This window comes from Solanum stenotomum, chromosome 2 (genome assembly GCF_019186545.1).
Source record: "Solanum stenotomum isolate F172 chromosome 2, ASM1918654v1, whole genome shotgun sequence".
Lineage (NCBI taxonomy): Eukaryota > Viridiplantae > Streptophyta > Magnoliopsida > Solanales > Solanaceae > Solanum > Solanum stenotomum.
The window spans coordinates 37,294,280-37,321,399 of NC_064283.1; the positions used below are offsets into that span (position 1 = coordinate 37,294,280).

At 39.5% G+C, this 27,120-nt stretch overlaps 2 protein-coding genes across 2 annotated transcripts in view; one reads left to right on the forward strand and one right to left on the reverse strand.

Moving 5' to 3' along the window:
• Window positions 1–27,120, reverse strand: part of LOC125854930 (uncharacterized) — a 632,422-nt gene that overhangs the window by 92,290 nt on the left and 513,012 nt on the right. The window lies entirely within an intron of this gene.
• LOC125854934 (OVARIAN TUMOR DOMAIN-containing deubiquitinating enzyme 1) overlaps window positions 27,075–27,120 on the forward strand; it is a 1,192,864-nt gene continuing 1,192,818 nt past the window's right edge. Inside the window, exon 1 of the mRNA XM_049534542.1 lies at window positions 27,075–27,081. The gene's annotated coding sequence lies outside the window, so the exon portion shown is untranslated. The remainder of the gene's footprint in view (window positions 27,082–27,120) is intronic.

Genomic DNA, 27,120 nt, shown 5'->3' on the forward strand with positions numbered 1-27,120 from the left:
AAAATTTACCTCCACTATAGCCTAACTTACTAATATCTAGCTATTTTTTTAATAGTTGCAATTACCCATATGTTTATATTTGCCTATAATCAATCACATTCCAAGAACCCGTCTTATTATTGTTAATTCATATTGTTTGTGACTATTTGTAGTTGCTAATCAAAACCAACCCCCCTCCCTCCCATTTGACGTTCGTGTCACCCCTTAATTTGAAAGATGTCTTTATTCAATAATTTATCTTCCTATGACTGATTTGACCATGTTCATACTTCCCAATTGAATTTGAAACATGTACTGCTCCCTGTGGGATTCGACCCCAACTCATTTAGTTGGGTTTATACTGATTTACGATCGTTAACGCTTAGAATTGAATGAAGTGTCTTTGAAACGTTAATTAGTCAAGAGCCAGACATCTCTCTCTCTTGCGGTGTTGATCACCGAGATGTGCAGATGAGCCCGAGTGCCACGTGATGAGAGGAAGGATGTGGAAGTTATTTCCACCTCCTCTACTGACATCCGCCGCATTGAGGCCGAATATTTGAAGGATGAGGTTGAGAAGAAGAAGGCAACCTCGGTGGATACCTCCCCGGTTCTTAACAGTGAGACACTACCCGCATAGGCAGTATTTCCTACTCCGGCCACTGGGCCTTCAGGTATATCTAGTGCTGCCTCTTCCATGACTCTGAGCTCTTCTACTGCTCCCTTGCCGCCTAGGTCTATTACTAGTGCTGCTTCTTCTCGACATCCACTCACCCGGGCTGTGATACTACGGATGGGGCATCTAGCCTATTTTTCTAATAGATCTGCCTTCAGGCTAGAACCTACAGTGCCTGGGATGATTGAGAGATCCCTCACTGTTGCTATGACACCTCTTAGTGTGTCTATTGATGCCCTAACGACAAGGATTGAGGTTTGTGAGAGGGGCCAGGGAGCCACTCATGAGGTGACTGCCCTAAATGAGGCTATTATTGAGTTGAGAAAGGACATGGACCAGCTAAATTCCATAGATATGTCAATGATTTTTGCGACTGTGGAGATCCCTGACATGCTAGATGATGCAGATGTGCCTCTAGCTACAACCAAATATGAGGTTCGAACTTAGGAGGCGGCTGCTGCTGAGTGTGAGGCAAAGATGGATTAGGAGCAGCTAGATCTCTAATAGGAAACCATATATGCGGGACTTACAGAGGTTGAGGAGGCTATGGTGGATTCAGCTACGCAAATTTCATTGGCAGATACATCCATGTCAGGCTATAGTGGAGTCAGTGTTGCTATTACAATGGGAATTGAGGCCCAGAATCAGAGTGTGACCTCAGGCATTGATGCCCAGACAGATGCAGTGACTGTGTAGACATGCCATATCTTTACCTCCCTCTCTATCGTTTTGTTGACTTTTGATTATGTTTGTTGCATTTGAGGACAACTGCTTTTTATTTGTGGTGGGGTGAGGTATTTCTATACCTACCACTTGTGTATCTATTGGGGTTTGCATTTTTAAACTGTGTTTTGATGTTATCTTGTGGATGTTTAAGCTTATGGCTCCTTGTTATGAATGGAACTGGTTTTTTTTACCCATGTGAAAAATTTTCGCCACCTCTTGTTAAGTGTGAATGTGGTTGTTCTTGTGAAAATTTTGAGTATCAGTCAGGCTAAATACCGATGACTTGAATAGTTCTCTTAATCGAACAAAAATGAATGTGTGGCTACGATGAGGCCAAATGAAGTTGCATAGACAATGTGTGAAATTGTTGCATCTCGTTGAGACTAGTCGATTATCAAATGAGTCTCTTGTGATGACCATTGCAAACTAGCGAAAGTGTGGAGTCTTGTTTGATATTGGTGTCAATGCCTTGTGTGATGAGCTTACTTTGAACCTTGTGTGATAACACTTAGAATTTGCATTGTCGATCCAGTTGACTGAGTGATGCAAGATCTTGAAATGATCTTAGGCAAAAAATTTCATGAGTGAAACAACTTCATAATATACCTCCTTTTGTGTCCAACCTTGTGAGATGTGTGAACCTTGCTTGAACTTATCCTTTTCTTGGAAGAAACTTGAACAAACGTGACCCCACTTTATCCATTCACCCATAACTCTCATGAAGTGTGGTTTGTTTGAATAGCCAACTTAGGTCAAAAGCCTAAGTTGGTGGAGTGTTGAAAAGAGAAGGTAAATCAAGAAATGTAAAGAATTCCCCTTTGAGCCATGGTCTTAAACGAAAGATGGAACCCCTCCATATAAAATTAGAAAGAGAAAGAAAAGAAGAAAGAAAAAGAAAATGAATGAAAAAGTTAAGAAATAATGTTTTGAAAGTTCCAAAAGAAATGGGGTGTCCGAAAACGCATTGGAAGTTGGATAATGTTGAAAATTTTGAGCATGATTAAAATGCTGAAGTAAAGGAAGAAACGTGATGTTCTGACCACATTTCACGAGGATAGAAGCCACTAAGTATAAATGAACATACCTTTACACTCAGCCCCGTTACAAGCCTTGAAAAGACCTTAATGATCTTGAGTGAGCTCAAACGAGTGTTGACTGGAAAATAAGGGCAAACCTGTGGTCATATCATGCATGTGTTCATCTTTGTGAGTGTGAAAGTCGTATGTGATTCCAGAACTTTAAATTGTTGAAGAATAGTGTGGGAATATGGAATCATCTTTGTTGTGAGGGCATTTGAGTACCTTTGTTGAGCTTGAATTTGCATTTGAAGTAAATATTGTGAACTTGAGCATCTTTGATAATAGTGAGTCACAAATTGAATCTTTGAGTGCACAACTGATCCTTGCAATAATAAGTTGAGTCTTGTTGTGTGCATTCATGATTGAGTCTTATGTAGCACTTTTTGAGCCATCCTTTTTGAACTGCTGAACTTGAGTTTACTTGAAGACAAGTAAAAGTTTAAGTTAAGTGTGTTGATGAGTCCAAGATTTGGACTCATTTAGGGCTTTATTTACATAAAATTAGTGTCTTCAAATGCTTAATTTGTGCCAATAATTGATATTAAATCCTTGATATTCAGGTATATGGATTGAGGAACAAAGCAAGGACACTAACAGGCAAAAAGGAACGAAAAAAGCTGAAGAAATGAAGAAGGGGGAGGTTGAATATATCCAAGAGCACTTGGTGTGTCGCCGAGTTGCTCAGATGACCTCCAAAAGTTCTTGTGTGCTACGCTCTATAGGAAATAACCAATTCGGCGAAGAAAATGAGAATTCGGCGGATCGCCGAATGAATCCACGATGCCAAAATAGGTCTCCCAATGTTACAGATCTTGACGATGCCGAATTTCAATGCGAAAGAGCGGTGGAAGAGACCAAACGGTGGCTCACCGAGGGGATCGGTGAGCCCGACTTACTACACCGAAGGGGATTTCGTAAATTATATTCGGCAACTATAAATAAGTTTTTGATCATTTTAATTAGTTTATATCATATTATCTTAGATGTTTTTATTTTCTATCAGAACCCTTAGAACTATTCTCTCTATATTTTACCTTAGCTTTTGAAGGATTGAAGGTATTAAATTTTGAGAAATTGGAAATGTGTCTTTGATATTCATCAAATTTGAGCATTGTAAGGACAAAATTATTGTTACCCAGTTGATGGATAATAAATTTGGTAATTATTTTTTCCTTTTTATAATGTTTAGCTAAAACCCCAATTCTTGTGGTGTGATAATGTGATTTTGGCCTGATTTAGATTATGGGTATTGTTAATTATTAGTTTAAATGCTATTTAAAAGTGAGTTTAATCATTATTTGTGGTTTAATTTAAGAATTATAGTTGCAAATGCAGTTCTATGTTTGTGTTCTTGGCTTGCTCGAGAGGGAGGTTTTAGGACTAAAAATTTTTGATTGATGGTTTGTGGGTATTGGGTTGACATGTGTTCAGCTCGAGAGAGCGAATCCTAAACTCAATTCCACACATTCAGCTCAAGAGAGTGAATGGATTAAGGTGTGGGCTACTCTTATTTTGCATGCTTGTTGATGTTCGAGAGAAATCACTTGATTCGGGGTAAATTGTTCGAGAGACAATTACCGCCCTTACAACCTAGCCTACTCATTAATATCTAACTTTTTACTAATAGTTGCAATTACCCATATGTCTATATTTTTATATAATCGATTACATCCTAAGAACCCGTCTCATTATTGTTAACTCGTATTGTTTGTGACAATTTGTAGTTGTTAATCAAAAGCAAAACCCCTATTTCACATTTATGTCACCCCTTAATTTGGATGATGTCATTATTCGATAATTTATATTCCTATGACTATTTTGTCCATGTTCATACCTCCCAATTGAATCTACAACACGTACCGCTCCCTGTGGGATTTGACCTCAACTCATTTAGTTGGGTTTAATACTTATTTACGATTGTTGATGGTTTGGATAAAGTGTCTCTGAAACGTTATTAATCATTGGGAACACAAATCCTACATCCGTTCTTCAACACCATTAGAATCATAGACAACCTCTTTGGCTTCCCCTCTCAACACTTTGTCTCGAATGAGACATAACTTCTCATCATCAAAATAGTGCTCACAGATCTGCTCGACTAAAGAAGACCGAGCCTTAATAAAAGCAATCATACCCCCATTCTACTCTGAAATCTGCAACCGGAAAAAAATGTTACTTAGCATCTAAACATCTCTAGCCAACAATCTCTCCTCAATACTAAGCGCGACAAGACTCCCAATGCAAGAAGTCTTCCTACTCAAATCATCATCCACCACATTGGCCTTCCCCGGATGATATAGAATGGTTAAATCATAGTCCTTTAGCAACTCAAGACATCTACGTTGCCTCAACTTCAGATCCCTCTGACTGAAGATGTACTGAAGACTCCGATGATCAATGAAAATCTCACAATGCACCCCATAGAAAGAGTGACACCATAACTTAAGTACTAATACCGCAAATTCAAACTCTAAATCATGAGTAGGGTAGTTTTTCTCATGGGCCTTCAACTGCCTAGAAGCATAAGCAATCACCTTCTCCTACTCCATCAATCACCACAAGAAAAATGTGAATTACATAGGGATTTTCCCGGGGATTAGTATGAAGATTTGCAGGAAAATAAGTTTCCTACGGATTTTCATACTAATCCCCATGTAATTCACACTTTTCTTGTAGTGAATACACCACCCAAACCGACTCCTTAAGCATTACAATAAACAGTACTATCCACACCCTCCTCATGTAGAGTCAACACAGGATCCGAAGTGAAAAAATACTTGAGCTTTTGAAAGCTCTCCTCACACTCATTGGACCAATGAGAAACCACACCTTGTCGAGTCAATCTGGTCAATGGAGCTGCAATAGTGGAGAAACTCTGAACAAATCGTTGCTAATATCCGGCCAATCCCAGAAAACTTCGAATAACAGTGGGAGAAGTATGTCACGTCTAACCTCTAAGTACCTAAATCGTGGTTGTATCTACTCTAATACCCTTATTGGACACCACGTGTCCCAAGAATGCCACATAATTAAGACAGAACTCACATTTTGAGAAGTTGGCATAAAACTTCTCTTCCCTCAGCTTCTGAAGTACAATCCTCAAGTGTCGAATATGGTCCTCCTCGGTGATGGAGTAAGCCAAAATAACACCGATTAAGACAATCACAAAAGAATCAAGGTATGGTAAAAACACCTCGTTCATCAACTTCATGAATGTTGCAAGGGCCTTAGTCAACCCAAAGGACATCACTAGAAACTCATAATGCCCGTACTGAGTCTGAAAAGCTGTCTTAGGGATATTTGATGCCCTAATCTTCAACTGATGATATCTGGACCTCAAATCAATCTTAGAGAACAATGATGCTCCATGTAGCTGGTCAAATAAGTCATCATTATGCGGAAGAAGATAGTTATTCTTCACTGTTACCTTGTTCAACTATCTGTAATAAATACACATCCTGATCGTCCCATCCTTCTTCTTCACAAACAACACAAGGGCACCCCAAAGTGTCACACTAGGGTGAATAAACCCTTACTAAACAAATCCTGCAACTGATCCTTCAACTCTTTCAACTCTTGTCACGACCCAAGAGCATTCCTTAGTCGTAACACGACGTACTCGACCTTGAAGGGGTCTTATACAAGCCTCATAGCATTCATTTATTGCGTAGGTAATAAAAATAGTACAGAAATAAAACTTATTATTAAAAAAACCATAAAATCTATCAAAATATCGATTTAAGAATCTTTCAAAAGACACAACAGAAGTCTAAGTCTCACATGGTCATCTTAGACAAAACTTTAAGCAAGATAGGGTCACGACCCTTTACAATCAAAGTATTAACAATAGTCTTAAAATATAAAGAAACTAGAAACATAAAGTCCATGTCCTCGATATATGAGGACATACCAAAAGATGTCTTGAGAGAACTCTAATCCCAAACTTCACTAGAGAATGCAATCACTTGCCGGAACCTACACTTGTAGTAAAAACATAGAAGAATGGGTTAGCACACAAAATGTACTAAGTATTATGACCATGCAGAATCATGCTTTAAAACAGACATTTTGTTGAATGTCATGCTTTATGCCATTTTTGTAAAACTTCATAAACATTTATACAAGAGGCATAATATAAGTCACAACCAACATACAAAGTTACATAATTCACATTTGAGAAAAAATCACATATAACCCTTTACTTTCACCTTGAGCCTCCACCTGAAATAACCCTCAAGCTATGCCTTGTGCAATGTATGGGTAGCGTCTCAAACCACCACCTACACTAAGGCGCCACCTTAAGGTTACCAAAAGTAAGCTTACCATTCATCCTCTCCACTTTTACACAATAAAGCATTTAAGAGACACAAACATTACATTAAGACCAACATCTAAGACAACTCTAAGTCATACTTGTGCAATGTGCAAGCAGCATCCCATATTACTACTCACACTAAGTGTTCCTTTGAAGTCACCATAGACAAGGCACATTCATATGCAATAGGCATAACAAGGAAATAGCTCATAATACAATCTAAGTATAGCATGCATCTTTACATTTAAGCATTCAAGCCAACATTCTTCATTAGGTTCATTTAGGACACATTCATGCATTTAGAGGACTTTCACATATTTAGTCATTAAGACTTAGAGAACTCATTATAGCCCCTTCAAAGCCTACTCGTGCAATGTATAGATATCACCCTATACTACTACCTACACTTTGTAGTACCTATCAAGTAACTAAAGTGCACATCTCACATGAAGGGAATACACATTTAACCAGCATAGACCATGCAAGCTAGACATGCAATCTGTTGTACTATCCCACATCGTAAGGGTTGATCTCCTTGACGAAGGAACAACGGTTCATCTAGCTTAGGTGGATCCATTAGCTAGGACCTATGTGGGCACAGAGTTATGGGATATGAAAGATGTTCATTGAGATCCGACCTAACGTTGGGAGAACCTCCACCTAACCATATCCGCTCGGTGCTTAGCCTACATTCCCATAGAGTAGTTTCATTACATTAGTGTACTAGAGAGGGCCACCAACATTAGGCCCACCATCCCAAAGTACTTTCCCAAGAGAGGGCTACCACCAATAGGCTTACCGTTTCAAGGCACTTTAAGGATAGCTCTTGACTTCCTTAGAGAGAGCTACCACATTTGGGTCTACCATCTCTTAGTCCATCATTTCACACAAGAAGGAGGCTACCACCATTAGGTCTACCGCTTCAAGGTTTAACACACACAAGGAAAGGCCACCAACATTAGGTCTACCAACCGAAGGTGTTACATTCACATAAGCACCTAAACTCCTCATGAAAGGGCGCTAACATTAAGTCTACCAATCCAAGGTTTAGCCTAGAATACTTCATTAGACATTTATAGAATGGCTACCAACATTAGGTCTACCAATTCTAGACATTCATTTATTCAATTATGAAAGGCTACCAATAATAGGCCTACCAATCTATGAGATTGAGACATTAAGTCAAGATACATGATGATACATTTATCATTCAAGAGGAGGATGCCTAAGACTACCAAGTCAAGAGATGACATTCAATATAGTTTTCATTAGTCAATAAGTGGGCACCTAAGCCAACCAATTCAAGATACTTCATTTATGATCATATTCATCAATACAAGAAAAAGATGCATTAGCCTACCAATTCAATAGATCACATTCATCATTATAGAACACTTCACATTCCATCATCTTCATTCATAAGTGTTAAGAGAGAATATACTATCAATCACAACACATTCACATTCTATGCAACATCATCATCCCATCATTGAAATCACAAGTATATTATTCACATTATACATTCACAATTACAACATTATAATAATACTTCAATTCTTCACAATATACCTTCAAGGACATGATCACAATGTAGGTAGTAAGTAAACACCTCCACCATTCAAGTGGATCAACAATTCAAGTACAATTCTACTTCAGCAAGCAATTAGGTCAAACTTTCCCTTTCAAGGATATGATCACAAATCCTCAATTAACCAACAATTCCCAATAATTAGACCGAAATAATGATACAAATCAACAATCTAAATCAATCTACACATAAATCCATTCATTCATAATCATCAAACCCACTTTATAAGTCACAATTTAAGAGTTGAGAGAAATCATTGGTTCATAGAATTTCACCTTAAATCATCAATTAAATATCAATATAATCATAGTTTATTATTTGAAAAACATTTGATGCAAGAACCCATGAGATTGAGTGAAACTTAGGGTTTTTGTGTAACTTGAAAACATTGAAAACTTCTTTGAATTTGACTCTAGCGTGAAAGCTAACCCTAGATGAAGGATCACCATACTTTGTACTTGAATAATCCCACAAAATTGAAGAAGAAACACTTTGAAATCCCTAACCCTAGCTTGATCTTGACCTTGATCTCCAATGGAGTTTCTAGAGAGAACTTTTTAGGAGGGTAGGCTTTTGATTTGAGAGATGAAATGTAAATGAGTGTTTTAATACCCTTAAAATACCTAAAAACACTTAAAATAACCGTCCACACATTAATTAGGACTTGGGGTGAATTTACCAACTCACCCCTAAGTTGGCTGTGTCACTTGACACCAACACAGTGGCCATTTCACACCCTAGACTCACAAACAGTGAGTCCATTCATGGACTATGCTGTTGGTTCGTGGTATGGGGTTGTGGCATGGTTTGGAGGGGCCTGACCTATGGAGGTAATCCACGGGGCATGGAAGGACCTACGAGGTGTGGATCCCTTACGTAGGTCACCCAATTTTGGCCAACTTTGGCCATTTGGGGCAGCCTTGAGGTTAGACTTAGGGTCCTCCTCAAGGACCCCTAGGGTGGTCCTTGGGGAGTCGTACCTTGACGATTTACCCCTAAACCCCTCAACCATGACTCGGGGCAACATCAAATACCGTAAAAACTCAAGACGAACACAAACGCACACACGTTAGGCTCTAGTTTCACTAGTTTATTTTTATGGTCGTTACAACTCTGCAGGAGCCATACGGTAGGAAAAAATAGAAATAGGCTTAGTTCCCGACTTCAAATCAATTGCAAAATCAATATCTTTAACATGAGGAACACCTGGAAAGTCAGAAGGAAATACATCGAGAAACTCCTGAACTATGGGAATAGAATCCATAGGAGGTGGTTCAACACTAGTCTCTCGAATAAAAGCTAAGTAAGGAAAATACCCTCTCTCTCCACCAATATCTAAGAACGGATGAAAGAGATGACCTTGATAGGATAAGAGCCACTAGTACCCTTCCACTCAACCCTCGGAACACCAAGCATTGCTTAAATCATAGTCTTAGCATTACAATCAAGAATTGCATGATAAGGAGAAAGCCAATTCATACCCAAGATAATATCAAAGTCCACCATTCCCAGAAATATTAAGTGTACCCAAGTGTTATACCCCGTCAAAGAAAAAAGACAGGATCGATACACACGATCCACCACAAAGGGCTCACCCACAGGTGTTGAAACACGATTAGGTACAAGCATGCTATCACACATAATATCAAATTCAACAGCAAAATATCTAGACACATAAGAAAATGTAGACCTCGGTCAAACAATACGGATGCAAATTGATGATATACTACGATGATACCTGTAATAACACCAGCAGAAGTTTTTGCTTAGGGTCTCCCTAGGAAAGTATAACACAAGCCCCCTTTGTGTAACACCCCGAAAATTTGTAGGTAAAACTATAGCCTAAACGTAAGGTTAAAAATCATAAAATGACTCCCCAAAGTTTTAGTTAGTCATTTAAAGTTAAAAATAAGGTAATCAGAGTCTAGAATGAGAGGGAAGTGCCAAGGCAAGGGGCCAAAGGACAAGGCTGCCCCTATCTAGGAGATACTGCCCCAAACCTTCACAAGGAGGACCACAACTTGTGAAGGTGGTCGTGAAGCTCCTTTAGGTTTTAGGGAGTTTGGAACAGTTTGGGGGAGCTATTGCCTAAGGAACCATGGAAACCACCACGAGTCATGGTTCATTTGACGAGGCATGAGGGTGCTCGTGAAATTGCTCGTGAAGATTCCTTAGCCTATGGAGGCAAGGCTTGAGAAGCATGCCTTGGCCTCAAGACCACGACCTCCACCACGGCTCGTGGTCATGTCCACGAACCGTGGAGGTCTCGTTGTCATGCCATGGCCTCTTGGAGAGGTTTGCACATTTGAGGGGGATACTGCCTCAAACTCCACGGGTAGGACCACAGGCCGTGGTCCACACCCCGGCTCGTGGTGTGAGTCGTGAGCCTGGACGAGTTCATTTTTAAATGAAGGATTTTTATGTCTTTTCCTTTTAAGTCCAAATTAAGTGGGGGTGTTTTGGGTATTTTTAGGGGTAGTATATATATTGTTATTAAGTCAAATTTTACAAGACTTAGTCATTTTTCACAAACACCCAATTGAAATAAAAAGCCTCCCTCGTCTCTCAATTTTTTTTCTCTAGACTCAAAAAAAAAGAAAAAGCCATTAGAGCTAGGGTTACTAGACTTTCAAGGTTCTTCCCCAAATTTCTTGAAGGTTCATAGATAATGTATGGTTTCTTTTCATCCTTGGGTATCTCTCACCCAAGGAGCCCCTTCAAATTATGTTTTCAAGATATCAAATCCCGTAAATTCTAGGGTTTTCATTCTATAACATGGGTCTTCTTTCCAAAACGTTTTTATTGATTATTTATAATTGTTTAAGGTTGGTTCAGATGAATTATGAATATATTGATTGATAATTGATGTTTAAAATGAGAATTCCCCATAGACCCATGTGTTCCCCATATTGATACATCTTGAATTGATATTGTGGGTTGGTTGATATTATGAATATGTCAATTAAATATGCTTATGTTAATTAAGATATTGAATCATGAATTCCTCCTATATTAAGTAGTAATTGTATATGGTTGGGTTGATTGTGATTCCAAGACCCTTGAAGGGCAAAGATATGAAGGATATGTCTTTTTATGAGAATGATGTATGCGATTGTGATTTACTTAAATAGTACTAATCCTATATCTATTGTGTATTTGTGGCATTGGTACAAGATCCCTATTCCCTATACCCTATACACTTGATTATGCATGAAGTATGTATGTATGCTATGATAAGATTGATGTGTTGATTGAAAGGAAATTCTCATGGTCACAATAGGACTATAATGTGAAAGGTTTACACACATGCTAGTGTTTCTAAAGTGAAAGGAGCATTCTCACTTAAGGAACCTATGAGCTATTATGATGATATTTTGGCATGAGTGCCTACTGTATTATTTATGCATATGAACTAAAGTAAAGACTAAAGGTAACTTTTTAAGGGAGTTATGCGTAGCACCGAGTGTATAGGAGTATGATATGGGTTCCTTCACGTTAGTGGTTGGGTTCCTAATACGGTGTCTTATGAGATGGAAACCTCCACGTTAGTAGTCAAGGCTTTTAGTAACAATATCCCTATCCCATAACTATGTGGCCATATAGGTCTGAGCTAGTGGATCCACCTAGAAGCTAAAAATGTACGTTCTACCTTAGGAAAGTAGTACACCTCTTTTCGGTGTGGGGGTAGAAAACCGGATTCCATGTAGCTCACATGGTCTATGTCGGTTAATGCAATTATTCCCTATATGATATGAATATGAACTATGGTAAGAACATGGACTTTAATTATGACTTCATGAGGGGTACTACTTAGTATTAGTGGGGGTATGGAACTTCACTTATGCCTTGCACAAGTAGACTCTAAGAGGGATTATGGTAAGGTTTTCTTATGTTATTATGTTATGATGATTTATGAACTATGTATGAAAAGGTAAGTATGAATGTTAAGGTTGACTTCACTTGTTACATGATATAAGTATGAATGACTTCTCTCTTATGTATGTTGACCATAATTATGGGAAAGTATGATATGTATGCCGTTGGTGGCCTAAATGTGATACTTAGCAATTGGTGGGGTTATGGGATCTTACCTTTGCATTGTACTAGTATGTCATTGAGTTGCTTATGTGTTGGTTTGACTTATGTTTCTTCACATATGTGCATAATAGCGTTTAAACTTGACAAAATCATGATTTCAACTACATTTCCCTTTTATACATATTAAGAATTTTTATGCATGACTTCCATACTTAGTACAATTAATTGTGCTAACCCATATTTTCTACTTTACTATGAGTGTATGTTCCGGTCGTTGAGACTACTACTTATTCAAGTGAAGCTTGGGTGACTATTCCCTAGGCTTGGTGAGTCTTCAAGTTCGAGGACAAGTTGCTATTGATTCCAGTTTCTAGTTTACTTTTCATGTTCAAGACTATATTGTAATTCCTATTTTTGGAGACTTTATTGTGTAAGGGCTTTGACCCTATTGGTACTCTTATGTTCTATATAGGGATTGAGACAAGTCTAGATTCGTATTTTCGTGTTATGAAAAGGTGTCAACTTCTATTGTAAAAGTTTTAATTTTTTTGGCATTATTCTATGCCTTTATGTTATGATTATGCTAAGGGCTTGTATGAGACCCCTTCGGATTCAAGTATGCCATGTTACTCCTAAGGGGTAACCCCGAGTCGTGGCAAATTTGGTAATCAGAGCACAAGGTTATAGAATGATTCTAGGATGATATCTCATGAACCATACCTAGTAGAGTCTTGTTCATAAGTTTGAAGCAAACCACACTTATGAATGAGAGGCTATAAGATGGTTAGGAACTTTCCACTTCTTTGATTCCTCATTAATCGTGCCTTAGATTTTTAACTCTATGAAGTCCTTTTCCTAACCCTTTTCTTGTGTATAGAGGAATATGAATACAAGAAGAGTGGAAGAGGAGATCGCTAATGATGAGGGAGTTCCTCCCCAAGGTCCTCAAGTTCCTCCAGGGGAGCAAGCTCTAGTTGATCCGACTAATGTGACTCAAGACGAATTTAGGGCCTCTTTGGAAATGATAACCCAAGCCGTGACAACCCAAACTCAAGCTATGGTGACCCAAGTTGAAGCTATGACAGCTCAAGTCACTAGGGATGCTAGAGTATGGTTTGAACAATGGAGAAAAGAGAGACCCATAAGCGTGGGCCTGGTTGATTGGGGATCATTCAAGACAGCCTTCCTAGATAGGTTTTTCCCCCTAGAATTGAGGGAACAAAATTTGGTGGAATTCATGAATCTTCGTCAAGGGGGAATGAGTGTGAATGACTACTCTCTCAAGTTCACCCAACTATCCAAGAATGCTCCAACTTTGGTGGCCAATTCAAGGGCTAGGATGAATAAGTTTGTGATGGGGGTGTCCAGTTTGGTTGAAGAAGAATGTCGTAAGGCAATGCTCTTTCATGATATGACTATCTTAAGGCTCATGGTATACGCTCAACAAATTGAGGAGACAAAACTCAAGAAAATTAATAGGGATGTGAAGAGGCCTAGAATTGATGATGGGAATTCGTCTAAGAGTATATTTGAGGTTCAAGGGAAACCAAGGTTCAAGAAGAGGTTCTCCAACCAAGGCTCTTCTAATGCTCCTAAGGTCAACAAAGAGAGGGTTCCCACTCCTAAGCCACAAGGTGGTAGTGGTGGTGGTTCTTATGTTGATAGACCTACTTGTGCAAAGTTTGGCGAAAAGCATGATGGCAAGTGCCTTGTAGGCACGAATGGGTGTTTTAGTTGTGGGAAGAGTGGTCACATGAAGAGAGATTGTCCCATGCTAAGGGATCAAGGTAGAGAGGGCAAGCAAGTCCCTCCAAGTGGCTCAAATTCCGATCCTCCCAAGAAGAATCGCTTCTAGGCTCTCCAATCTAGAAGTGATCAAGAGAGTTCTCCAAACATTGTTACCGGTATGTTGCAAATATTTTCCATTGATGTTTATGCATTATTATATCCTGGTTCCACTTTATATTTTACTAAACCTTTAGTGGCTATGATATTTAATGTACTCCCTGAAATATTAGAGAAACCTTTTTCGGTCTCTACCCCGGTCGGTGACTCGGTTGTAGCTAAAAGGGTTTATAGGGGTTTTCCCATTTCATTGTCTCATCAAGTCACTTTGGTTGATTTGGTTGAATTAGATATGTTGGAATTTGATGTCATATTGGGGAGGATTGGTTGCATGCTTGTTATGATTTCATTAATTATAGAACAAGGGTAGTCAGGTTTCACTTTCCTAATGAGCCTACATTAGAGTGGAAGGGGGGAAACTTTATTCCTAGAGGTAGTTTCATTTCATGTCTAAAATATTGTAAAATGATCTCAAAGGGGTGCATGTATCACGTTGTTAGGGTTATGGACATTGAGTCCGAGACTCCTTTTTAGAGTCGGTCCCCATAGTAAGCGATTATCCAGAAGTGTTCCCCGATGACTTGCCCGATATTCCTCCCGAACGAGAAATAGACTTCGGCATTGATCTTATGCTGGATATAAAACCCATATCCATTCCCCCTTACCGAATGGCTCTGACCAAATTGAAGGAATTGAAGGCACAACTCAAGGATTTGCTAGATAAGGGTTTTATTCAACCAAGCACATCTCAATGGGGTGCACCGGTATTGTTTGTTAAAAAGAAAGATGGGTCCCTTAAGATGTGTATTGACTCCTGCCAATTGAACAAGGTCACTATAAAGAATAAGTATCCACTTCCTAGGATTGACGATTTGTTTGATCAACTCCAAGGGGCTACTTTTTTCTCCAAAATAAATCTTCGTTCAGGCTACCATCAACTAAAGGTAAGAGGGTGTGATATTCCTAAGACCTCCTTTAGGATCCGGTACTGTCAATACAGATTTGTGGTTATGCCTTTTGGGTTAACAAATGCCCGGGCGGCATTCATAGACCTAATGAATAGGGTGTTTAGAAAATTTCTTGATTCGTTTGTGATTGTCTCTATTGATGATATTTTGAGCTATTCGAGGAGTGAGGGTGAACATAAGGATCATTTGAGGATAGTATTGAAAGTCCTTAAAGACCACCAATTGTATGCTAAGTTTAGCAAATGCAAGTTTTGGCTTAGATCAGTTGCTTTCTTGGTCATATTGTGTCGGGTATGGGTAAAGAGGTTGATCCTAAGAAAACGGATGCGGTCAAGAGTTTTCCTAGACCTTTGATTTTTACCGACATTAAGAGCTTTTTGGGTTTTGCCGGTTATTATAGAAGATTTGTTGACTGGTTCTCCTCAATTGCTTCTCCATTAACGACCATAACTCAAAAGAAAGCTAAATTTGTGTTGTCTGAAGCTTGTGAGAAAATCTTCCAAGAGTTGAATGATAGGCTCACCTCCACAGTGGTATTGACATTACCAGAGGGTACCAATTGATTTGTAGTTTATTGTGACGCTTCTCGAGTGGGTTTGGGATGTGTCCTTATGCAACTAGGTAAAGTGATTGCCTATGCATCAAGACAACTCAAGGTCCATGAGAAAAATCATCCAACTCATGACCTTGAATTAGCGGAGGTCCTGTTTTCCTTGTAAATATGGAGGCATTACCTATATGGGGTCCATGTAGATGTGTTTACCGACCACAAAAGTCTTCAATACGTGTTTAGCCAAAAACACTTGAATCTCCGACAAAGAAGATGGTTAGCTCTTTCGAAAAATTATGACATGAGTGTCCTATACCACCTCGACAAAGCTAATGTCGTTGTGGATGCCTTAAGTAGATTGTCCATGGGTAGTATGGCTCATGTAGAAGATGAGAAGAAGGAATTGGTTCGTGATGTGCATAGATTGGCCCGGTTGGGTGTCCAACTAGTGGATTCCGCCAAGGGTGGATTCATGGTTCACCATAGTTCCAAATCGTCCTTTGTGGTTGATGTGAAGTCTAAGCAACATCTTTATCCTATATTGATGGAGTTGAAAGAATCGGTTCTCAACAAGTCGGTTGAGGTTTTCTCCCAAGGGGGAGATGGACTGCTTAGGTACCAAGGTAGGTTGTGTGTGCTGGATGTTGATGAGCTAAGAGAGAGGATTCTAGAAGAGGCTCACGGTTATCGATATTCTATTCATCCGAGAGACACCAAGATGTATCGTAACCTATGGGAAGTCTATTGGTGGAATGGAATGAAAAAGGATATCGCGAGCTTTGTAGCCGAATGTCCTAATTGTCAACAAGTCAAGGCCGAACATCAAAAAATGGGATGTTTGTCCCAATATATAAAAATTCCCACTAGGAAGTGGGAGGATGTGAATATGGACTTTGTTGTGTGTTTACCTCGTACTCGAAGGCAACATGATTCGATTTGGGTCATTGTTGATAACATGATGGCAAGTGCCTTGTAGGCACGGATGGGTGTTTTAGTTGTGGGAAAAGTGGTCACATGAAGATAGATTGTCCCATGCTAAGATCTCAAGGTAGATAGGGCAAGCAAATCCCTCCTAGTGGCTCAAATTTCGATGCTCCCAAGAAGAATCGCTTCTATGTTCTCGAATCTAGAAGTGATCAAGAGGGTTCTCCGGACGTTGTTACCAGTATGTTGCAAGTATTTTCCATTGATGTTTATGCATTATTAGACCCCGGTGCCACTTTATCTTTTGGTACACCTTTAGTGGCTATGATACTTGATGTACTCCCCGAAATATTAGAGAAACCTTTTTTGGTCTCTACCCCAGTAGGTGACTCGGTTGTAGCTAAAAGGGTTTATGGCTTTTTCGATTTCATTGTCTCATCAAGTCACTTTGGTTGATTTGGTTGAATTAGATATGTTGGAATTTGATGTCATATTGGGGATGGATTGGTTACATGCTTGTTATGGTTTCATTGATTGTAGAACAAGGGTAATCAGGTTTCATTTTCCTAATGAGCCTACTTTAGAATGGAAGGGGGGAAACTTTATTCCTAGAGGTAGTTTCATTTCATGTCTAAAATCTTATAAAATGATCTCAAAGGGGTGCATGTATCAAATTGTTAGGGTTATGGACATTGAGTCCGAGACTCCTTTTTAGAGTCGGTCCCCGTAGTGAGCAAGTATCCAGAAGTATTCCCTGATGACTTGCTCGGTATTCCTCCCGAATGGGAAATAGACTTCGGCATTGATCTTATGCTGGATACAAAACCCATATCCATTCCCCCTTACCGAATGGCTCCAACCAAATTAAAGGAATTGAAGGCGCAACTCAAGGATTTGCTAGATAAGGGTTTTATTCAACCAAGCATATCTCAATTGGGTGTACCGGTATTGTTTGTGAAAAAGAAAGATGGGTCTCTTTGGATGTGTATTGACTACCGCCAATTGAACAAGGTCGCTACAAAGAATAAGTATCCACTTCCTAGGATTGACGATTTGTTTGATCAACTCCAAGGGGCTACACTTTTCTCCAAAATAGATCTTCGTTCGGGCTACCATCAACTAAGGGTAAGAGGGTGTGATATTCCTTAGACCTCCTTTAGGACCCGGTACGGTCACTACGAAATTGTGGTTATGTATTTTGGGTTAACAAATGTGCGGGCGGCATTAGGGCCTAATGAATAGGGTGTTTAGAAAATATCTTGATTCGTTTGTGATTTTCTTTATTGACGATATTTTGAGCTATTCGAGGAGTAAGGGTGAACATAAAGATCATTTGAGGTTAGTATTGAAAGTCCTTAAAGACCACCAATTGTATGCTAAGTTTAGCAAATGCGAGTTTAGGCTTAGATCGGTTGCTTTTCTTAGTCATATTGTGTCGGGTATGGGTATAGAGGTTGATCGTAAGAAAATGGATGCGGTCAAGAGTTTGACTAGACATTTGACTCCAACAGACATTAGGAGCTTTTTGGGTATAGCCGATTATTATAGAAGATTTGTTGAATGGTTCTCCTCAATTGCTTCTCCATTGACGACCATAGCTCAAAAGAAAGCTAAATTTGTGTTTTCGGAAGCGTGTGAGAAAAGCTTCCAAGAGTTGCATGATAGACTCACCTCCGCTGTGGTATTGACATTACCAGAGGGTACCAATGGGTTAGTAGTTTATTGTGACGCTTCTCGAGTGGGTTTGGGATGTGTCCTTATGCAACTGGGTAAAGTGATTGGCTATGCTTCAAGACAACTCAAGGTCCATGAGAAGAATAATCCAACTCATGACCTTGAATTAACGGAGGTCATGTTTTCCTTGTAAATATGGAGGCATTACCTATATGGGGTCCATATAGATGTGTTTACAGACCGCAAGAGTCTTCAATATGTGTTTAGCCAAAAACACTTGAATCTCCGACAAAGAAGATAGTTAGATCTTTCAAAAAATTATGACATGAGTGTCCTATACCACCCCGATAAAGCTAATGTCGTTGTGGATGCCCTAAGTAGATTGTCCATGGGTAGTTGGCTCATGTATAAGATCAGATGAAGGAATTGGTTCGTGATGTGCATAGATTGGCCCGGTTGGGTGTCCAACTAGTGGATTCCGCCAAGGGTGGATTCATGGTTCAGCATAGTTCCAAATCGTCCTTTGTGGTTGATGTGAAGTCTAAGCAACATCTTTATCCTATATTGATGGAGTTGAAACAATCGATTCTCAATAAGTCGGTTGAGGTTTTCTGCCAAGGGGGAGATGGGGTGCTTAGGTACCAAGGTAGGTTGTGTGTGCTGGATGTTGATGAGCTAAGAGAGAGGATTCTAGAAGAGGCTCACGGTTATTGATATTCTATTCATCCGAGAGACACCAAGATGTATCGTGACCTATGGGAAGTCTATTGGTGGAACGGAATGAAAAAGGATATCGCGAGCTTTGTAGCCGAATGTCCTAATTGTCAACAAGTCAAGGCCGAACATCAAAAAATGGGAGGTTTGTCCCAATATATAAAAATTCCCACTAGGAAGTGGGAGGATGTGAATATGGACTTTGTTGTGTGTTTACCTCGTACTCGAAGGCAACTTGATTCTATTTGGGTCATTGTTGATAAGATGACTAAATCAGCCCACTTCATTCTGGTAAAGACTTCATTCTCGGTGGAAGATTATGCTAAGTTGTATATAAAGGAGGTAGTGAAGTTACATGGGGTTCCTTTGCCTATCATTTTGGGCCGGGGTGCTCAATTAACTTCACATTTTTGGAAGGCATTCCAACAAGGGCTCGATACCAAGGTTAAACTTAGTACCGCTTTCCACCCCCAAATGGATGGTCAAGCGGCATGGACCATTCAAACCTTAAAGGACATGTTGAGAGCGTGTGTGATTAATTTCAAGGGTAGTAGCGATGACCATCTTTCTTTGATCAAATTTGCCTACAATAATAGTTACCACTCTAGCATTGCCATAGCTCCGTTTGAAACACTTTATGGTGGAAGGTGTAGATCTTCGGTCTTTTAGTTTGAAGTAGGTGACTTTTCTCTAATTAGTCCCGACCTAGCTCTTGATGCCGTTGAAATAGTTAGACTTATAAGAGAAAGGTTGAAGAGAGCTCATAGTCGGCAAAAGTCCTATGCCAATGTTAGAAGGAGGGATCTAGAATTTGAGATTGGTGATTGGGTTAATTTTAAAATTTCACCTATGGAGGGAGTGATGAGGTTTGGTAAGAAGGGGAAACTTAGTCCCCGGTATGTGGGCCCATATCAAGTCTTGAAACGTGTTGGGAAAGCCGCATATGAATTAAACTTACCAAATGAGTTGGCTCTGCATCATCTGGTGTTTCACATCTCTATGATTAGAAAGTGCATTGGTGATCCAGTATCCATTCTCCATTTAGAGGGCTTGGGAGTTGATGAGAGTCTTTCTTATGAAGAGGTCCTGGTGGAAATTTTGGACCGGCAAGTTAATAGGTTAAGGAACAAAGAAGTAGTTTCCGTTCAAATCTTGTGGAGGAATCACTTAGTTGAGGGTACTACATTAGAGGCCGAGGCCGACATGAAGTCCCTTTATCCTCATATTTTTCTTTCCGCTCCTATCCCTACTTGAGGTAATTAGTTTCTTGAGTTTGGTGTTTCGGAAATCATTGGCGCCATGAGTTTTATTTATGATTTCCTTGTGTTGTGCATGTTCTTGTGAGAATTCATGTCTAGTTTATCTTGAGTTGTCATGATTTATATGTCCCTCATTTTAATTTGCATGTTAGTATGATGGTTGCATATTTGGCTTCATGAGGTGAATTGAGGGACATGCTTAGTTATGTTTTGATGATATGCCATATTGGCTCCTTATTGTTCTGTTGAGCTTGTTGAATTGGAGAAAGTATTTCCTCCTAAAATGATATGAAATGATGAGTTATGTGCATGTTGGGTTGTGGAGGTAGTTTCTATTTCCTTGTGAATGCATTGTTTATGTCTTGAGATGGAGCTGATGTTTCATGCAATAAGTTGTACATTTTTGTTATGTTGCATGCATGATGGGCTGCTAGTCTCAAGTCTTTAATTTCATAGGGTGTCTAAATCGTCGTTCGAGGATGAATGTTCCCAAGGAGGAGATAATGTACCACCCCAAAAATTTGTAGGTTAAACTAGAGACTAAACGTAAGGTTAAAAATCATAAAATGACTCCCCGAAGTTTTAGTAAGTCATTTAAAGTTAAAAATAAGGTAATCGGAATCTAAACCAAGGGGTAAGTGCCAAGACAAGGACAAAGGCCAAGGCTTCCCCTAGCTAGGAACTACTGCCCCAAACCTTCACGAGGGAGGACCACGACTCGTGGTCCACTCCATGACTCGTGAATGTGGTCGTGAAGCTCTCTTAGTTTTTAGGAAGTTTGGGATAGTTTGGGGGAGCTACTACCTAAGGAACCATAGGAACTACCATGGGCCATGGTCCCCATGACAAGGCATGAGGGTCCTCATGAACTTGCTCGTGAGGATGCCTTAGCCTATGGAGGAAAGGCTTGAGACGTGTGCCTTGGCTTCAAGACCACGACATCTACCACGGCTCGTGGTCATGACCACGGACCGTGGGAGGTCTCGTGGTAATTCCTAGGCTTCATGGGGAGGTTGGCACATTTGAGGGGGATACTGCCTCAAACTCCACGGGTAGGACCACGAGTCCTGGTCCTCACCACGGCTCGTGGAGTGAGTCGTGAGCCTGGACGGGTTCATTTTAAATGAAGGATTTTTAAGTATTTTCCTTTTTAGTCCAAATTAAGTGGGGGTATTTTGGGTATTTTTAGAGGTAGTATATATATTGTCTTTAAGTCAAATTTTACAAGACTTAGTCATTTTTCACAAACACCCAATTGAAATAAAAAAAACCTCCCACCTCTTTAAAAAATTCTCTCTCTAGACTCGAAGAAGAAGAAGAAGAAGCCATTGGAGCTAGGGTTGCTAGATTTTCAAGGTTCTTCCCCAAATTTCTTAAAGGTTCATAGATAAGGTATGGTTGCTTTTTATACTTCGGTACCTATCACCCAAGGAGCCCCTTCAAATTATGTTTTCAAGATATTAAATCCCCCAAATTCTAGGGTTTTCATTCTATAACACGGGTCTTCTTTCCAAAACGTTTCTATTAATTAATTACGATTGTTTGTGGTTGGTTATGATTAATTATTAATATATTGATGGATAATTGATTTTACAATGAGAATTCCCCATAGACCCATGTGTTCCCCATATTGATAGATCATGAATTGATATTGTGGGTTGGTTGATATTATGAATATGTCATTTGAATATGTTTATGTTAATTAAGCTATTGAATCATGAATTCCTCCTATATTATGTAGTTATTGTATATTGTTGGGTTGAATGTGATTCCAAGACCCTTGAAGGGCAAAGATATGAAGGTTATGTCTTTTTATGAGAATGATGTATGAGATTGTAATTTACTTAGATAGTAATAATCATATATCTATTGTGTAGTTGTGGTATTGATGGAAGATCCCTCTTCCCTATACCCTATACACTCTATTATGCATGAAGTATATATGTATGCTATGATAAGCTTGTTGTGCTGATTGAAAGGACATTTTCATGGTCACAATAGCACTATAATGTGAAAGGTTTACTCACATGATAATGTTTCCAAAGTGAAAGGAGCATTCTTACTTAAGGAACCTCTGAGCTATTCTGACGATATGTTGGCATGAGTGCCTAGTGTATTCTTTATGCATATGAACTGAAGTAAAGACTAAAGGTAACTTTTAAAGGGAGTTATACCTAGCACCGAGTGGATAGGTGTATGAGATGGGTTCCTTCACGTTAGTAGTTGGGTTCCCAATACGGTGTCTCATGAGATGGAAACCTCCACGTTAGTAGTCAAGGTTTCTAGTAACAATCTCCCTATCCCATAACTGTGTGCCCTTATAGGTCTTTGCTAGTGGATCCACCTAAAATCCAAAAATGTACGTTATACCTTAGGAAAAAAGGACACCTCTTTTCGGTGTGGGGGTAGAACATCGGATTCCATGTAGCTCACATGGTTTATGTCATTTAATACAATTCTTCCCTAAATGATATGAATATGAACTATGGTCAGAACGTGGACTTTAATTATGACTTCTTGAGGGGTACTACTTAGTATGAGTGGGGGTATGGGACTTCACTAATGCCTTGCACAAGTAGACTCTAAGAGGGGTAATGGTAAGGTTTTCTTATGTTATTATGTTATGATGTTTTATGAACTATGTATGAAAAGGTAAGTATGAATGTTAAGGTTGACTTCACTTGTTACATGATATAAGTATGAATGACTTCTCTCTTATGTATGTTGGCCATGATTATGGTAAAGTATGATATGTATGTTGTTGGTGGACTAAATGTGATACTTAGTAATTGGTAGGGTTATGGGATCTTACCTTCACATTGCACTAGTGTGGCTTTGGGTTACTTATGTGCTGGTTGACTTATGTTTCTTTACATATGTGCATAATGGCTTTTACACTTGACAAAAGCATGATTTCAACTAAATGTCCCTTTTATGCATCTTTAAGGATTTTTATACATGGCTTCCATACTTCGTACAATTAATTATGCTAACCCATATTTTCCACTTTACTATGAGTGTAGGTTCCGATCGTTGACACTACTACTTCTTCAAGTGAAGTTTGGGTTGACTATTCCCTAGGCTTGGTGAGTCCTCAAGTTTGAGGACAAGTTGCTATTGATTCTAGTTTCTAGTTTACTTTCCATGTTCAAGACTATATTGTATTTCCTATTTTTGGAGACCTTATTAATGTAAGGCTTTGACCCTATTTGTACTCTTATGTTCTAGATGGGGATTGAGACAAGTCTAGATTCGTATTTTCGTGTTATGAAAAGATGTCAACTTCTATTGTAAAAGTTATAAATTTTTGCACTATTCTATGTTTTTATGTTATGATTATGCTAAGGGCTTGTATGAGACCCCTTCGGGGTCATGTACGCCATGTTACTCCTAGGGGGTAACCCCGGGTCGTGACACTCTACCACCTCCACCCTTGGTGATACCTCTACCCCCACTCTGCTGAGCTGTAATACCACTACAAGAAGCTCTAATGCCTCTACCTAACTAAAATCCTCCTTGACCTCTACCCTATGCGAAGCACATTGTCGCATCAGGTGATCGGGATCTCCACAGGTAAAAATAAATCTCTGAGTTGGGAACTGCTATGTGGATCCTGAAAACCTACTATAATTGGCTCACCCTGTAGGTCGTTAATGTGAACCACACGAGCCTTGACTCGCGCAATAACAACGCCGAGGTATCTGACCACCCTCAAATATTGGCATCGATGCATGAATAGGTCCCATATGCCTAGAGGGACCATCCCTTTTGTATGATCCCTTGCCTCCAGATGAAGCCCCATGAAATTGACCTGATGTACAGGCCCTCTTAGGGTCTCCAAACTCCTCGCTCTTAGAATATTCCACCTCATTGGTGGCGCTCACAATGGACTAGAAGGAAGCCCCCTCTCGAGATGTCCTAAACACAGCCATCTGATAGAGTGAGTCAGCTTCCTTACGAATATACGGAACCTCTCCGTCTCGTCTAGAATAATGGCCAAAACATGCTTAGACAACTGGAAAAAATGTGACTCATACTCTGGAACAGATAAGTTGTCATGTCTCTGATTCTCATTCCTCAAATAGCTCTCCTCTCTCACGCTCTAAGGGCTGAAGCGGTCATGAAAGTCACTGGAAAATATTTCCCAAGTCACTGGAGAAGATCCAACTGGCAAAGACCCTGAATAAGTTCTCCACCACTCTCTTGTTGGCCCATAATGTTGGAGGGTAGCGTATCGAACCCCATGTGACTCAGCTAACCCAACAACTTCTAGCAACTCTCAACATGTAGTAAGAAAATCATGAGCGTCCTAGCTCTTCCAACCCTGAAGCTGAGGTAGGTCCATCTTTCAAAATTTCTCATACATATGCTACTCATTCTTTGTTAAAACAACCAATTGTGCACCTTGACCCCCAACAGCTGGTGCAAGATCATTCCCAACCACGGGATCCACTGGTTGCTACCCCCACCACATCCTTAATAACTGGAGCTTGATGTTTCTCTTGGGTTTGGGCCCCCTCTCTAGTGTGAGAGTCTTGAGGTGTGGCGGTTGCACCTCTACGGTGAGTAAAGCTCTCAAGAACACTTAAATCCTTAATAATGTATCCTGAAGAAAAGTTGTGGTTGCAGGCTCTAGAGGAACCTGGTCCTTTTTGTCATCAATCTAAGGCTTTGGAGAGACCTCTCTAGCACGATTCCTCACTGGTGCTGCTCCACGGCCACAACCTTTGGATAATGATGTTCAACGAGCACGACCTCTAGCTCGGGCTCTACCCCTACCCCTAGTTAGGGACTCAACAATTGCTTCGGGAAGTGCCTCTCCTCTACGACCAACAATAGTAGCTCTAGTCCACGTCATCTGTGAAAATAATATATTATGGCTTAGTACTAAAGAAGGTAACCACGCACGATGAGAAATAATGAACAAAATGGAAGTTTCCTTATAGTGTTCATAGCCTCTCAGAGATAGGTACAAATCTCTCTATACCGATCCTTGAGGCTCTGCGTAAACTCGGCTTCTATACACGTGAGACCTATGAACCTAGTGCTCTGATACCATTTTATGACAACCAAAAAATGGATGTGATGACACTCATCTTATACCACCAAGGCATCAGCCTACAACCCAACCATTTTGATAAAGTGCATAAATAAAATAAAAAATAGAAGTTTAATAACAATTACTAATATGGATAAAAAGTTAATTTAAATTAAATCCCCAAAACCTAGTTGTCACGTGCACAAGTCTCTAATAAAAATACTAGAATTGAAAGAAAATACACAAGTCTTAAATGATGTTGTCTCTCAAGTAAAACAAAAAGAAGGTTCCCTGAGAAGACAAACAACTACTTCACAAATCTCCACAGGAAGCCTCGGAAAATAAGACAGTAGAAGGTATTACAAAGATCCGAGCTTGTAACCTACAAAAAATTGTAGAATCAAGGGGTGAGTGCCAAACAGCACGGTACTCAGCAAGTAAACTTCTAACACAAGCTAACAGAATAGAATACAGGTACTCCTACCACCCCAACCAAACCTCCACAACTACAATCTGCATAAACCCAGCCCAACCTAACAGTTCACAATTTACATAGCACCCAGCTCAACAACAACACTCTAACAATTACATATCTTCAACAACAAACTCAATATTAATCAATCACAAATTCCATAGAATGTCACACACAAGATCAACAACAGACAATATCAAGTTCACCAATGATAAAGATGTCCAATGCAATGTCAAGTATAGTGATGCATGTCTGACCTAACGATACACACCTGCTATCTCTGAGTATAGGAGCCATGGGGGACATATATGTTCATGCATCCGTCGCGGTGTGTGACATGACCCTTGATAATAAAATTTATTGCGGCGTGCGACACGTCCCTCAAAAATAGAATATGTTGCGTCATGCGACACATCCCTCGATAATAGTATATATCATGGAACGCAACACGTCCCTCGAAATGGTACATCCTCTTTAATTTCTTATTCTTTCTCATTTCATATAACACTTATCACCACAACGTCTCAGAACCAATGCAAACGACATGATCACATAAATAATGAGGAGATGACCATTTTCATAATAATGCATAATTCACAACAACATAATCGTGATACAACCTCAACAATGAGTCAATATGTCTTTCAAGCCATTCTCAACACATCACACACCAACAATTAATCAAAATGCTTTTTATTACTGTCATGACCCGGGATCACCCCTAGTCGTAACCGGCGTACTCGACCTCAAAGAGGTCTAATACAAGCCTCTTAGCATTCATTCATCGCATAGACACTAAAACCATAAGGAATTAAAAACTTTCTTTACCAAGAAAACATTTCAAAAAATAAAATAAAAATAATAGCAAGCGGAAGACTTTCTAGACGTAATACATGATGTCTCAAAACCATCTAATACTTTAGAGTACAAAATTCGGGACCAATCTCATACACAACTTAAACAATACTAAAAAGACATAAAAAAAACATATGGGGTATTGTCCTCGAATATATGAGGACTCACCAAGTCTTCATCTTCAACACTTAGAAACCTATCAAATAGCCATGACATGTCACCCATCTCCAAATCACTACACTTTAGTCAAAAATGGAAAGAAAGGGGTTAGCACAATTAAGTACTAAGTATGGAAGCCATGCAAAAACATGCTAAAAGGGACGTTTATTGGAGAAACATGCTTTTATGCCATTTGGTAAAACTTCATGAAAAAAAATACAAGTATAAGAGTCACAATATCCAACCATAACCAACATACAA